Source organism: Zonotrichia albicollis, chromosome 23 (genome assembly GCF_047830755.1).
Source record: "Zonotrichia albicollis isolate bZonAlb1 chromosome 23, bZonAlb1.hap1, whole genome shotgun sequence".
Classification (NCBI taxonomy): Eukaryota; Metazoa; Chordata; class Aves; order Passeriformes; family Passerellidae; genus Zonotrichia; species Zonotrichia albicollis.
Genome location: NC_133841.1, coordinates 4,951,808 through 4,966,329, shown reverse-complemented (window position 1 = coordinate 4,966,329; position 14,522 = coordinate 4,951,808).

The window sequence follows — 14,522 nt, the reverse complement described above, 5'->3', positions numbered from 1 at the left end:
TCTACAAAGGCTTGGACTTTCCTATAGGATTTGGCCCCAGATCCATAGATTTGAGCCAATTCTAATTAACCTAAAGAGTCAGGGCTGCCAGAACAGGGCCTGAGCTGAAGCTCCTCTGCGTTGGTGTTCACAGGGGTACTCAGTGTACCCTCATCTCTCTGGAATCTATTCTTCAGTATCCTTATTTGGTCTTTTTTTCCTGTTTATCTTGTCTTTCCTTCCCCACACAACCCCTGTGTCTCCGCTTTATTTTGTCCTGATAGTTGTACTGATTTTGGGATTGAGAATTCTTGTGTAAGACACATCCTGCTCCCAGGGCAGTCCCCATCCCTGGGAGGATTTGAAAGCCCTGTGCATGTGGCACTTGGGGACATGGGTCAGTGGTGGCCCTGGCAGTGCCATGGAGGAGGGTTGGATGATCTCAGAGGGTTTTTGCAATCTAAATGTTACTAAATGGGGATCTGAAGCACAAGATGAATCAAGTGACCTCTCAAAAGATTTTTTAGAGTCCCATTTGGGGGAAGAGGGAAATATGCTGCCACAGGGTTGGTGGAACACAAGTTCCCTATGAGTGGGCAGCCCCTGGGACAGGCAGGGCTCCCTGTGCCAGACCCCCACAAAAATCTGTATTTATTGTTCCTTTAGCACTTGCCCTTTCTGTTCACCATTTCATCTTCCTCCTCCAACCTATGGGAAACACCTGGATGCAAATCCTGGGTTAAAAAACTGAAAGTGATGATTTATTCTCACAGGGGAAGTGCCTGTTGAGGCTGCACAAACATTGTGGATACCCTTCAAAAAACTGCTTTCATCTATCACCCCAAAAGGCAGTGAGGATGAACCCACAAGCAGGACCTGAAAGGGCTTTCAGGATTAATTTTTTGTTGCTGTTGTTGTTCATTTCTTCTATTATCCTTTTTAGCTCTGTTGGTAGTTGAAGGTAGAAGCCCAGACAGGCTGAGGAAGTGGAAGGGTTAAATGCAAACAAGGTGCTTTTATCAGTTTGTGGATCCAGAATCAACCAACAAAGATTTCTGTCCTTTGGGAGCCCTGGAGGAGGAGCAGGGCTCCCAGAGCTTGCTGCCCTCAGGGGTGGGTTTGTGCCATTCACGTTGCCTGTGCTCAGGATGGTGTTGGCCTTTCCAAAACTCAGCTCTGAACCCAAACCAAGCCTTCCTCTGCAGGACACAGCTGTGGGATTTACAGCTCTGGCTGGAGGCTTTGTAGTACACGATCCTAAAAGCTTTTGGAAAACAAGGAGTGTGCAAAATGGAGGAAAAGCCCAGTGAAAGCAAAAGCTGCTGCTTCTTGTCCCAAGGGTGAGGAGAGATGAGAAGAGGGATTTCTCTGGGGTGCTGCCAGTGATGAGCTGAAAATGGGCTCTGGAGAAGGTCCAGGACACCAACCAGGTGAACAAATCCTCAGAGGATTTGCTGGTAGGTGCTGGACTGAGTTTTAGCTGATCCCAAAAAACAGGAGGGGCAGGTTGGGGCTGGAACCCAGAGCAGGTCAGTGTGGGAGGGGTGTGTGGGCCAGGTGCCAGCCCCAGGTGTGGCACAGAGCCATGGCATGGCCAAAAGGCCACTGGGGACAGCAAAGGTGGCCATGTTCACAGGGGTCTGAGGATGAGGGGAGAGATGAGGATCTGACTCCATGTTTCAGAAGGCTGATTTATTATTTTATGATATATAGTATATTAGAACTATACTTAAAAAATAGAAGAAAGGATTTCATCAGAAGGCTGGCTAAGAATAGAAAAAGAAAGAATGATAACAAAGGTTTGTGGCTCTGAGCCAGCTGACTGTGATTGGCCATTAATTAGAAACAACCACATGAGACCAATCACAGATGCACCTGTTGCATTCCACAGCAGCAGATAACCATTGTTTGCATTTTGTTCCTCAGCTTCTCAGGAGAAAAAAATCCCAATGAAATGATTTTTCATAAAAGATGTCAGCAACAATGAATTTTTCTTTTGGTAATTTCTATTCATTCTTCATTTCTTCTTACTCAGCTTGTCTGGTGTTTTTTTCTATTTCATGAGGCAGGGCCTCTTCCTCCTTCCCACAATTCCCCTGCTGGTAAATGGCAAAAACCGTTTGTGAGGGGGCAACTGTGCCCTTTCCTCTTCTCCATTTCATCAGAAAGGGAAGTAATAAAGAAAATTAGACAGCACATCAAAATTTCCAGCCCAACACAGACACACACATTGCTGTTATGGTCCCGAGCCAAGGAGGAGGATGTCAAACTGTAAACAAACTAAATATTCACTTTTGTAATTAAAGTAGATGTGGTGTTTTCTTTTATGGAGTTTTCCAGGAAGTTTTATAAAGACCAAAATGAGACTTCCCAACTGACTGTTGCACAAATGCATGAACATTTATAATGGGAAAACATTAACATCCCCTTAAGGTCAGTGAGTGCAGAGCCAGCAGAAAGAACCCAGATGAAGCAGAGTCCCCTTCTCATAAGGGGAAATCTTTCCCAAAGCTGTTCCTGAGAATGCTCTGGAGGATGTTTGTGCTCCTGGGAGAGCAGGGTGGAGGAGCCTGAGGGGCTGTGGGGCTGCCCTGTCCCTCAGCGGCCTCCAACAGCTCCATTTCCTCTCCGGGAAGGAATTGCCCCATGGCAAAGCTTCACTGTGAGCCACTTCTATTTACATCCAGATCTGTGATTTCCCCAGGCTGAAGAGGGCTGGGAATCCAGCCAAAACCACCAGACACAGTTGAACAGAAGGGAAACATCTTGAGATGTTCACCAGGTCTGGCTGCAGCTGATTCTGCAGCTTCCTGGATAAAAACCCATCCCTGCTTTCCTGGAGATGTGGCACAGAGCCATGGCCAGCACAAACCAGCACAAACCAGGCTGCTCAGGAGAAAAAGGCTCCAGACAGACCCTAAAAACTCCTTCCAGTGCCTAAGGGGGCTCCAAGAAAACTGGAGAGGGGCTGGAGGAACAGAACAAGGGCTTCCCACTGCCAGGTGGGATATTGCGATAAATTCCTCCCTGGCATAGGGTGCCCAGGCCATGGCACAGGGTGCCCAGAGCAGCTGTGGCTGCCCCTGGATCCCTGGCAGTGTCCAAGGCCAGGCTGGATGGGGCTGGAGCAGCCTGGGATAGTGGAAGTTGTCCCTGCATTGGATCATCTTTCAGGTCCCTTCCAACCCACACCATCTGGGATTCTATGACAAAGGATGGAAGCCCAGGCTGAGCACTGAAATCTCAGGCTCCTGTACTCTGGTTTCACTACAGAGTGCTGAGAAGTTGTTACTCCAGTGCATAACATCCATTAAAACTCCTTAAAGAAACAAAAAGGAAGTTTTATAGTGTGAAAATCTTTTACAACACTCACCCAGCTCCATGGTCCTTCCTCTCTGTCCCCAGCCTGGTTCCTCATCCTTCCTGTGGCTCTTCATCCTCCTCCATCTGCTGTGGGCCTGAGGCAGCCCAGCAGAGCTGCTCCTGTATCCAGGCAGCTGGAAAGGCACAGGATGGGAGCAAATCCCTTCTCCAGACATCCACCCTCAGAGAGCAGGATGCAGTTCCAGGCTGAGGGCATTTTTCCCCTGCCTGGAGCCACGAGGCTGTTGGGAACAGCAGCAGAGCAAGCAGAGCTGGAGGGGTGCCTGGAGCAATTGCTGCTCTCCTTGATCCAGGGTGAGTGCAGCCCAAACCCCTCATGATGGATTTTGTTTAATTTGTGCTCTTCCCTCCTAAAACTGCCGCCGACAGAACCCCAGCACAGCAGCTCTGGCCTGGCCCAGGGCTCTGTTTACACCCAGCCAGTCCCCAAAGCCTGATTAAAGCTCTCACTCTGTGATTCCTCATCCTCTCCAGGCAGACACAGAGCAGTTCATTCCCTTCTTTTCCATGGCAGCATTTTATTTATTGCAGGAGGGTTGCCCCGGCAGGGCAGGAAGTGCAGCTGCAAGGGGGAGGCTGGAGGTCAGCTCATCCCCAGCTGTCCCTGCTCTGGCAACCCAATCCTTTCACTCTTCCCTCAGAGAGAAATCACATTTTCTAGATTTCCTTTCATCCTCACTGCTAGCAAAACAAGGGAGGTTTTTCAGGATGGGTTGTAAGGAAGAAGGAGCAAGGTCCCATCCCAGTCCTTGGAGGTGGGATCTGCTGAGGAATTCCAAACTCACCTGGCATTGTGTGAGGGTTGCAAAAGCACAGAATGGGAAACAAAGGCACCACAGCAGTTCTGGAAGGACCAACCACCTTTGTCTAAGCTTCAAAACCCAGGAGTATTGCATCATATAAATATCCAGCTCCATCAGAATTCCTCATCCTTACCAGTACGACCTAAAGGATCCTGAACTTGGTGGTTTTCATGAAATAGGTGATTTATTGGATCTTCCTTGTCCATCAGCTCTCTTGCTTCTGCAGATGCATCAAGCAATAACACAGAGCACCTTCACCTGCAGCAGCCTCCCCTGGGCCAAGGGAGGAGGTGCCAGACCACACCAAGGCCCCTGGATATGATGCTGCTTATCCTGACCATAAAAAAATAAACTCCTAATTTACCTATCAGAAAAAAATCTTTGAAGAATAATTACAGTCCTCTTGTATTGCTTTTTTTCCCCTGGAAGTTATTCTATTCTATTCTATTCTATTCTATTCTGTTCTGTTCTGTTCTGTTCCGTTCCGTTCCATTCCATTTTCATTTTCATTTTCATTTTCATTTTCATTTTCATTTTCATTTTCATTTTCATTTTTATTTTTATTTTCATTTTACTCTTCTCTATTTCTCTTCTATTTTATTCTATTCCATCCCAGGTTAGGCCAGCTGCAGTGATGTGCCATTCCAAGTGGGAATGTTAATTTGAGGGGCAGGTTTCCAGCAATCTAAAATGCAGTGAAATTCTTGGGAAGATCCCTCACAGACACTTGGGCTCCCAATGCCAAAAGAATGTCAAAAACCTACACAGGCATTTTCTTTATCTCAAAATCTTCCAAATCCCTGGATCTAACACAAACTGGCACCCTGTGTTGTATCAGCAGAGCTCAGTGTGACAACCATCCATTCATCATCCAACACTGTGTTATCTGAGCAAAAGGACTCCTGAGGGCCTGAACTTTCCCAATCAGTCATTGAAAAATGTTTAAAAGCTTCTTCCCAACCACCTCAGCGCAGCAGGCAGAGCCTGGGGCTCTCCTGGCTGTGTGAGAACAGACCCAGACAGGAGCTGAACGTGGCCAAGTGCACCAGAGACTGTGAGCAACAACCTTCAGCTCCTCTGCGCTCCAGTTCCCGGGAAAACTGTCAATGCCTGTGCAGAAGAGCCAAAAAAACCCCAAAAAAGCAAAATCAAGGGTGGGCAGGCCCTGGCACTGAGTGTCCAGAGCAGCCCCTGAATCCCTGGAAGTGTCCAAGGCCAGGTTGGACAGGGATTTGTCTGATCTGGTCTGGTGGAAGCTGTCCCTGCCCATGGCAGGGGTGGAATTGGTGATCCTTGAAGTCTCTTCCAGCTCAGATCATTTTGGGATTCTGTGGGCAGAGCTCAGCAGGGATTCTAAAGAAACAGAACTGTGACAGTGTTCACATGGGTTTTCGAATGAGGGAAGAGACGAAAATGTTGACTCGATATTCAGAAGGCTGATTTATTATTTTATGGTAGATATTACATTAAAACTATACTAAAAGAATAGAAGGAAAAGTTCTCATCAGAAGGCTGGCTAAGCTAAGAATAGAAAAGAATGAATAACAAAGGTTTGTGGTTTGGACAGAGAGAGAGCCAGATGACTGTGATTGGCCATTAATTAGAAACAACCACATGAGACCAATCCCAGATGCACCTGTTGCATTCCACAGCAGCAGATAACCATTGTTTGCATTTTGTTCCTGAGGCCTCTCAGCTTCTCAGGAGGAAAAATCCTAAGGAAAGGTTTTTAATGAAAAGATGTCTGTGACACAGAACAGCCAAGGAGAGGACCTGTGTGTCCACTTGAGTGATTTCCAACCAGCTTGGCAGGAAAGAGTTTTGTCCTGGACCCTGTGTCTGACTTTACTTCTGGCTACCACAATTCATAAACAGCAGATATTTGATGGCCCCAGGCAGAGAAGAATTTTGTGGATTTAAAGTGAAGTAATTGAGGGCATTGTATGAGAGGGAGCTGAGCTCAGCCTCCCCAGGTCTCTGTGTGCACAAGGCAGCCAGAGCTTGCTGAAATAAGGTAAAGCAAGGACAGTGTGGTGTTGCAGACATCTTTTCATTAAAAATCCTTTCCTTAGGATTTTTCCTCCTGAGAAGCTGAAAAGCCTCAGGAACAAAATGCAAACAATGGTTATCTGCTGCTGTGGAATGCAACAGGGGCATCTGGGATTGGTCTCATGTGGTTGTTTCTAATTAATGGCCAATCACAGTCAGCTGGCTCAGACAGAGTCAAGCCACAAACCTTTGTTAGCATTCTTTGCTATTCTATTCTTAGCTTAGCCAGCCTTCTGATGAAACCTTTTCTTCTATTCTTTTAGTATAGTTTCAATGTAATATATATCATAAAATAATAAATCAGCCTTCTGAAACATGGAGTCAGATCCTCATCCTCACACCCCTGTGAACACTGTCACAACGTGGCACAGAAAAGACACGAGGGCAGGGAGTCTGAGCTAGAAGAACCCAAGGAAAAAAAAAGAGGTTGAACTGCAAGGAGTTGCTGCCAGTTCATTTCCTCGGGCCCCTCTGGATGGCAGCACAACCCTCTGCTCCATCCACAGCTCTCTCTGCTCCATCCACAGCTCTCTCCGGCTCCTGTCGGTGGCAAAGGCTCTGTCCCACCTCCAGATCATTAATGAACAGAAATTCCCGGCAGGAAGCACACGAGGAAGAGCAGCAGGTAAATGTTTAAGGTGGAAGGAGTCAAGAAGCAGGTACTGACTTGCTGGGCTCCAGACAAAGCCAGACCCAAGTGTTTGATGGGTGACTCCTACCGTGGCTCAGCCAGCAGCTCCTGTGACTCCCAGGGGTGTTCGGGGTTACAGGGCTGGGATCTGAGCTGTGATGGCAGGACAGACAGGATGGGCAGCAGACACTGCACTGACTTCTTCTGGTGTCCCCATCCCTGCTCACTGCCCTTCTCCTGCAGGCTTGCTCTGATCAGCTCAAGGCCTCCCAAACAGCTCAGGAAGGCATTAACTCCCAATACAAACACACTGAAAGTTTCTCCTCAGGTTTTTCCTCCTCTTTCCCCCTTTCTCCTGGTGCCACCAGGCAGAAAAGGCTCAGACCCCCCCAGTGCTCCACAGCACTCTGATCTCCCCTCCCTACATTATTCCATGCTGGAAGGAGGAGAAGGAGAAGGAGAAGGAGAAGGAGGAGGAGGAGGAGGAGGAGGAGGAGGAGGAGAAGGAGAAGGAGAAGGAGAAGGAAAGAGTTTGAAGGGACCTACAGTGACCATCTACTGCAACTGCCTGACCCCTTCAGGGATGACCAGAAGTTACAGTACATTGGTAAGGATGCTGTCCAAACTCCTCTTCAATCCTGACAGTTTCAGGGCACTGATCACCTCTCCAAGAAGCCCATCCCAGTGCCTGACCACCGTCTTGGTAAAGATGCTTCCCAAAGTCCAGTCTAACCCTCTCCCTGTGCAGCTTTGAGCCATTCCCAGGCATCCAGTGCCTGGATCCCAAGGAGAAGAGCTCAGCAGCTCCATCTCCACATCCTCTCCTCAGGAAGCTGCACAGAGCCATGAGATCACCCCTCAGCCCTCCTCTCCATGTCTTCCAGCCCATTTCCCCTTGGTTCTCCTCCTCTGGACACATTCCAGGCTTTTCCCATCCTTCTCAAATCTCAGGGACCCAGAACTGCACACAGTTCCTATGTATAGGATCAGAGTTAATGCAGAAATTTGACTTAATGGGGAAAACCAGGATCTAGAAATGGGCTGAGGGAGCAGAGCCAGCCTGGGAGCTCACGTCAGCAGCTTGGGAAACCTGGAGCAAAGCTGGGATCCCACACCTGTGGTGCCACCCACGGCTCAGGAAACACTGGCAGCTCCCATGGGGGAGCAGAAGTTTGACACGAGAGGGTTCTTCCATCTGGCAGGGAGGAGGAGGAACCCACGCCAAAGCTGTTGGCCAACAGAGACTTGTGGAACTGGGAAACAGCACATTCTTTACAGGGGAGGTAATTAATTGTTGGAGCTGCTCATTAAGGCATTGGCAGTACTGACAGTCAGAACTGGGGCTCCAGGCCTTTGCTATATTTTCTTCAAATCTGAGTGATTTCAGCGCTGTCCCTGCAATGTTTTATTCACAGTCAGACTTGTGTTGGGACACTGGATTGGTGTGTGGCCTTAGGAACTGGGGAGCTGGAGCTGACCATGATGGTCCTGCAGGTGTCACACCTGGGATGGCTTCTGGGCAAACAGCTCACACAGGTCTCTACTCCTCTAAGTGAGGGAAGCCTCTGGAGCTCTCACTTGGTCCCTGTGTGGTTGTAACCAAATCCTCACCCCTGAACAGGCTGGGAGAGCTGGGGGTGTCCAGCCTGGAGAAGACAAGAGAAGCATCCAGGAAGTTCTTAGAGCCCCTTCCAATGCCTAAAGGGGCTCCAGGAGACCTGGAGAGAGACTTTGGACAAGGAATGGAGGAAAAGGACACAGGAACCTGTGCCAGAGGGCAGGGTTAGGTGTGATATAGGGAAGGAATTGTTCCCTGGCAGAGTGGGCAGGCCCTGGCACAGGGTGCCCAGAGCAGCTGGGGCAGCCCATGGATCCCTGGCAGTGTCCAAGGCCAGGCTGGATAGGTCCTGGATCAGCCTGGGACAGCGGAAGTGTCCCTGCCATGGCAGGGGTGGCACTGGGTGGGTTTTAAGGCCCCTTCCCACCCAGCCTGGTCTGGGATCCCATGACAGGTTGGGCCTTCTCTCACCTCCCTCTCCTGATCCCACTCAGGATGAGCAGTTCCCAGTGCCACAGCAGGGACTCCTGGCCACTCAGACCTGCAATGACCTTGATCACACATCAATTTCTATTGTGGTCTCTCACATTTCCTACACCTGGCACCAGCAGAATTTGTCTTTACTCCTACTGTACTTGGAATTCACAGGTATGGGAACATCACCTCCCAATTAACCCCTTCACTCCTCCTCGGTAAGAAAGGTGGGAAAACCAAAATATTGGTGTTTTTTTAGGGGTGCCAATTGAAGCTGTGTTGGTGTTGAAGATTGCAATGCAAGATGTTTTCCATTACCATCTGTGTGGCAGATTGCCTTTGTCAAGTGGGCAGTTTGCCTTCTCTCTCTCTTTGAGTGACCACATTCACACCTCCCTGGGAGGGGACATTGCTGATAACAGCTATTGAATGTCCCTGCATGGCTGATAAGAACTGTAACATCCCATTGGGAGATGTGAGCCCAGAGGGAGGAGCCAAGCATTGCTACCCAGATATAATCCAGAGGTTCTGAGACACCAGCACGGCTTCTGCACTGGATTCCCCAGAGGAGCAGCAGCTGCCTCTTCCTCCACTGGATCTTCAGAGGCAGAATCCATCCTTCTCTGCAGATCCCCCTGCTCCAACAGAGCCACCCCTGACACTGCAGGAGGGCTGAGCCACAATTCCAATGGCACTGCCACCAACACCCTGACCCACAGGGTGTCAGGTTGGGTTCTGACTCTGTCACTGTTGATCTAGTGTACTGCATTGTTTATTTTACCCTTTTTTTTTATTTTCCTTTTCCCTATTAAAGAACTGTTATTTCCTGCTCCCATTTTTTGCCCAAGAACCCCTTAATTTAAAATTAAGGGTGGGAGGGTTTACATTCTCCATTTCAGGGGAGGCTCCTGCCTTCCTCAGCAGACTCCTGTCTTTCCAAACCAGGACAGTTGGCCCTGCCTGGGCAGTTTGCAGTTAACAGCTCCTGTGTGAGTGTGAACACCCAAGTGGCACTGGCCAGGTGACCTGTGCCAAGAGGCTGCACCTCGCCAAGTGTTTACAGTAATCCTTGGCAGGCACCCAGGGCTCCAACAAAGACATCTGCTAATCTGCAGAGAGGAGCTTTCAGGAAAGAGAAGCTTGAGGGTTTCAGGGAAAGTCTGCTGCCAGCTGGGCTCTGCAGGTCACAACCTTGAGAAGCCCACCTGAGCCTCCCGAGACTGGGATTTGTCTCAGACAGCAGCTCCCAGTAGGTTTCCCTCTCTTGGATTAATTATCCTGCAGCTCTCGTGGCCTCTGTCCTCGTTCCTGGAGCCTCCTGGCTGTGCTGGGATCAAAGGGGATCCTTGTGAGACATCCACGTGGGACCTGAGCCGGGCCAGGAGCTCAATGACCGAGCGGCTGCCCCTTCCCGCAGCAAATCACGAGGCTGAGGGAAAGTGGGACAAGGAATGAGGTGCTGGCAAAGCCTGGCAGCAGAACAAAGCCTGGCCCTGCTGCCATGGAGCGCAGCCACACTGTGTGTCCCCAGCAGAGCCAGGTGCCAGGAGCTGTACGGAGCTTGGGGCTCACCAAGGGGACATTTCCTCACATTGCCTCACCTCAGTGTGCCAAACCAGGCAGGTGCAGCCCCTCTGCCCCGATGCAAAGTCCCTCTTTGGAAACGTCCATCCATATTTTTACAACTCCGAGAGAAATAAGCCCGTTTGCCAGGAAATGAGCTCAAAACCCAGGCAGATCTGAAGTTTTAAGGTGCTCAAAATTCAGACATATTTGAAGTTTTAAGGTGTTCAAAATTCAGACATATTTGAAGTTTTAAGGTGTTCAAAATCCAGGCAGATGTGAAGTTTTAAGGTGTTCAAAATTCAGATATATTTGAAGTTTTAAGGTGTTCAAAATTCAGACAGATTAGAAGTTTTAAGGGCTTTTCTTCTCTGAAAGGTGCAGTTTGCTTCCTGCATGGTGCCTGGGCAGAGTCCTGCTTGGACCCCTTGTTCTTGGAGAGAGGATGAAGCTTTTCCTGCTGGATCCCAGCTGGCTCCTGCACAGCTCCTCTCCCTCTGGAGGAGGGAGGCTCTCAGTGCCTGGGAAATCACATGCTCCATGGCTTCAACATGAGGTCATTGTTTTTGGAAGAGCCCTGGCTGCTGGTTGGGTTTGCTGCTTTGTCAGGCACATGAGTGACCAGGACCAGCCCAGCCTGCCTCAGGCACTGCTGGGTGCAAATATCCAAATTCTCATTGCAGCATCAATAATTCCTGCAGAAATGGCTGAGAGGGGCTGGTGGGTGCAGTGCCCCTGGGGGATCCCTCCATGGGGGTCAGAGGGACCTTTGAGTCCCCCCTGTGCATTTGTCCTTGGGGAAAATGCATGTATTTTATGGTTGGCTTTTCACAAATATTCAAATGAATATTATATGTGCTGTGTTAGAAAGTAATGCTGTATTAATTATCTTTAGTAGTGGGTTAAATATAGTTTTAGGTTATAAAAATTGTTAAAATAGAAACTATGCTATGTAGGATACTTTTTTTAAAAGAAGGGACTCGCGCTGAGATAGCAGCCACAGGACACCTTAATCTTTCAGAGAAAAGGAATTTATTGTTCCATTATCAGAAGAAACGAACTTCTTCCCACCTTGAAGGTGCTGCTAGGATTCAGAGGAAGAAGTTGAGGATGAACAGACAGAATCCTGTATTTGAATAGAATTCATGCATCATGTATGAGGTGTATGAATATGCAACAAGCTATTGTTTTTAAAGGTTAATCCTTTGTTAACGTGGGTCCTTTTTAGTGCTGCCCAGAAAAGGTACCCGGACATTCATAACTCTTTGTCTCTATTGTCTCATATTGTCCTAATTCAATTTGTCCAAATTATTATCACTCTAATTGTATTACTATTTTTATAACTATTTTATTGCTATGAAACTTGTAAAATTTTAAAAACAAGTGATTGGCGTTTTTCACAGTCCCCAAGCCAGGAGCTACCATGGGGGCAGCAGCAGCCACAGGGAGTGGCTTCAGCTCCAGAAGCTTCTGCTGGGGAGTCCTTGCTCTGATGCCAGCTGGTGCCAGATGATCTTTGATCTACCCCATTAATGGGTCTGATTAAAGCTGCCTCATTAATGAGCATTTCAGTGTCAAAGAACAAGAACTGGGGCACAGCCCCCCATCCATCTCTGCCCACACTCCCAGGGTATTGGATGGATTTGTCCTCACCTGCTTGAGATGTGACACAAATGTCCAGGACAACCCCCTGCCATCCTTCACCTCAGAGCCAGAGCCATGGCAGTGCCCAGAAATTCAATTTCCAGCCACCAAATGAAGCTGCAGGAGCTGAATTAGCCCTGCCAGCTCCAGCTGACCTGTGGTTGACAGCTGGGGCGCACACAAGCTCAGAAGCTCAGAAGATTTTCCAGCGCCGTCCTGCCCAAATCTTCCTTAAGGATCCCAGGATCATAGAAACTCAGAATCATAGAAATTTCACAGAATAACAGAAATTTCACAGAATCATAGAAATTTCACAGAATCATAGAAACTTCTGTTGGAAGAGCCCTCTAAGATTGAGTTCAACTGTTCCCCCAGCACTGCCAAGCCCACCCCTAACCCATGTCCCCATTTGCCACATTCACACACCTTTTAAGTAACTCCAGGCATGGTGACTCTGCCCCTGCCCTGGGCAGGCTGTACCAAGGCTGGACAACTTTTCCATGATTAAATTTTCCCCAACATCCAACCTGAGCATTCCCTGGCACAATCTGAGGCTGTTTCTTTTTGTCCTGTCCCTTTTACCCTGTGAGAAGAGCCTGACTCCCCCTGGCTGTCCCCTCCTGTCAGGAGCTGTGCAGAGCCACAAGGGCCCCCCTGAGCCTCCTTTCTTATTTTTTAAGAAGTGATTTTTTTTAAAGTGTGCATTTATATTAAAAAAGAAGAACCTTTTCCTTAACCTCACAATGTAGGATCTGCTTCTGTCTAGCAGGAGAGTGTCTGCTCTTGTCTATGACAATTCTTTCATCTGTTAAGACATGTCTGAGCCCGGTGCACAGAGAAGAGAATCAGGTCCCCGTCTAAACTTGGCAGAGCAGCAGCTTTTCCCCGTGATGTTGCAAGAGCATCTTGGGATCCCGTTGATGAATGAGCTCTTTTTGTGTCTGCTGTTACACGAGCCAAAGCGGAGAGTTCGTCTCTCAGTCAAAGCAGCGACAGTGAAACACGACACGGGCAGGGAGGGGACACAACCCCGAGCTCACCCCGCGCTGCAATTCCCTGCTGCGGCAGGAGCCGTTTGTTTTAATGCAGAAATTACTGTGGGAGATGGTCAAGCTGAGACAGACACTTAATTTTGGTTCACTGATGGAGTTAAAGTGGATTCAATGAGCCTTTCCTGCATTTTGTGCCAGCCTGGATTTGCCTCCCTCCTCCTCCTGGCTGTTGGCACTGGTGTCTCTGTGTTAAAATAAATGTCCTCAAACATCAGAATCTCCACTGGAGAACACAATCGAGTCACTGCTTAACCTTTTCTTAGTTAAGCTCAGTCTAGAATCATAGGGGGGACCTTAAAAATCACCTTGTTCCCAGTCCCCACCATGGGCAGTGTCACCTTCCACTCCTGTCTCGAGCACTTCCAGGGATCCAGGGGCAGCCACAGCTGCTTTGGGCACCTGTGCCAGGCCCTGCCCACTCATTTCATCCCAATATCCCACCTGCCCTGGCATGGGAAGCCATTCTCCCTTGTCCTGTCAGTCCAGGCCTTGTCCAAAGTCCCTCTCCAGCTCTCCTGGAGGCTCTTCAAGCACTGGAAAGGGCTCCAAGGTCTCCTCCTCATCTCCAGGTGAACATCCCCAGCTCTGCCAGCCTGGCTCCACAGCTGAATGGGAAATAAAGGGAGGGAGGGACAGGTGGATGGATGGATGGATGGATGGATAGATGGATGGATGGATGGATGGACGGATGGAGGGATGGATGGATGATGGATGGATGAAGGATGGATGGATGGATGGATGGATGGATGGATGGATGGACGGATGGATGGAGGGATGGATGGATGATGGATGGATGAAGGATGGATGGATGGATGGATGGATGGATGGATGATGGATGGATGGATGATGGATGGATGGATGGATGGATGGATGGATGGACGGATGGATGGATGGATGGATGATGGATGGATGGATGATGGATGGATGGATGGATGGATGGATGGATGGATGGATGATGGATGGATGGATGGATGGATGGAGGGATGGATGGATGATGGATGGATGATGGATGGATGGATGGATGGATGATGGATGGATGGATGGATGGATGGATGATGGATGGATGGATGATGGATGGATGGATGGAGGGATGATGGATGGATGATGGATGGATGGATGGATAGATGATGGATGGATGGAGGGATGATGGATGGATGGATGGATGGATGGATGGATGGATGGATGGATGGATGATGGATGGATGATGGATGGATGATGGATGGATGGATGGATGGATGATGGATGGATGGATGGATGGATGGATGGATGATGGATGGATGATGGATGGATGGATGGATGATGGATGGATGGATGGATGGATGGATGGATGGATGGATGGATGGATGATGGATGATGGATGGATGGATAGATGATGGATGGATGGA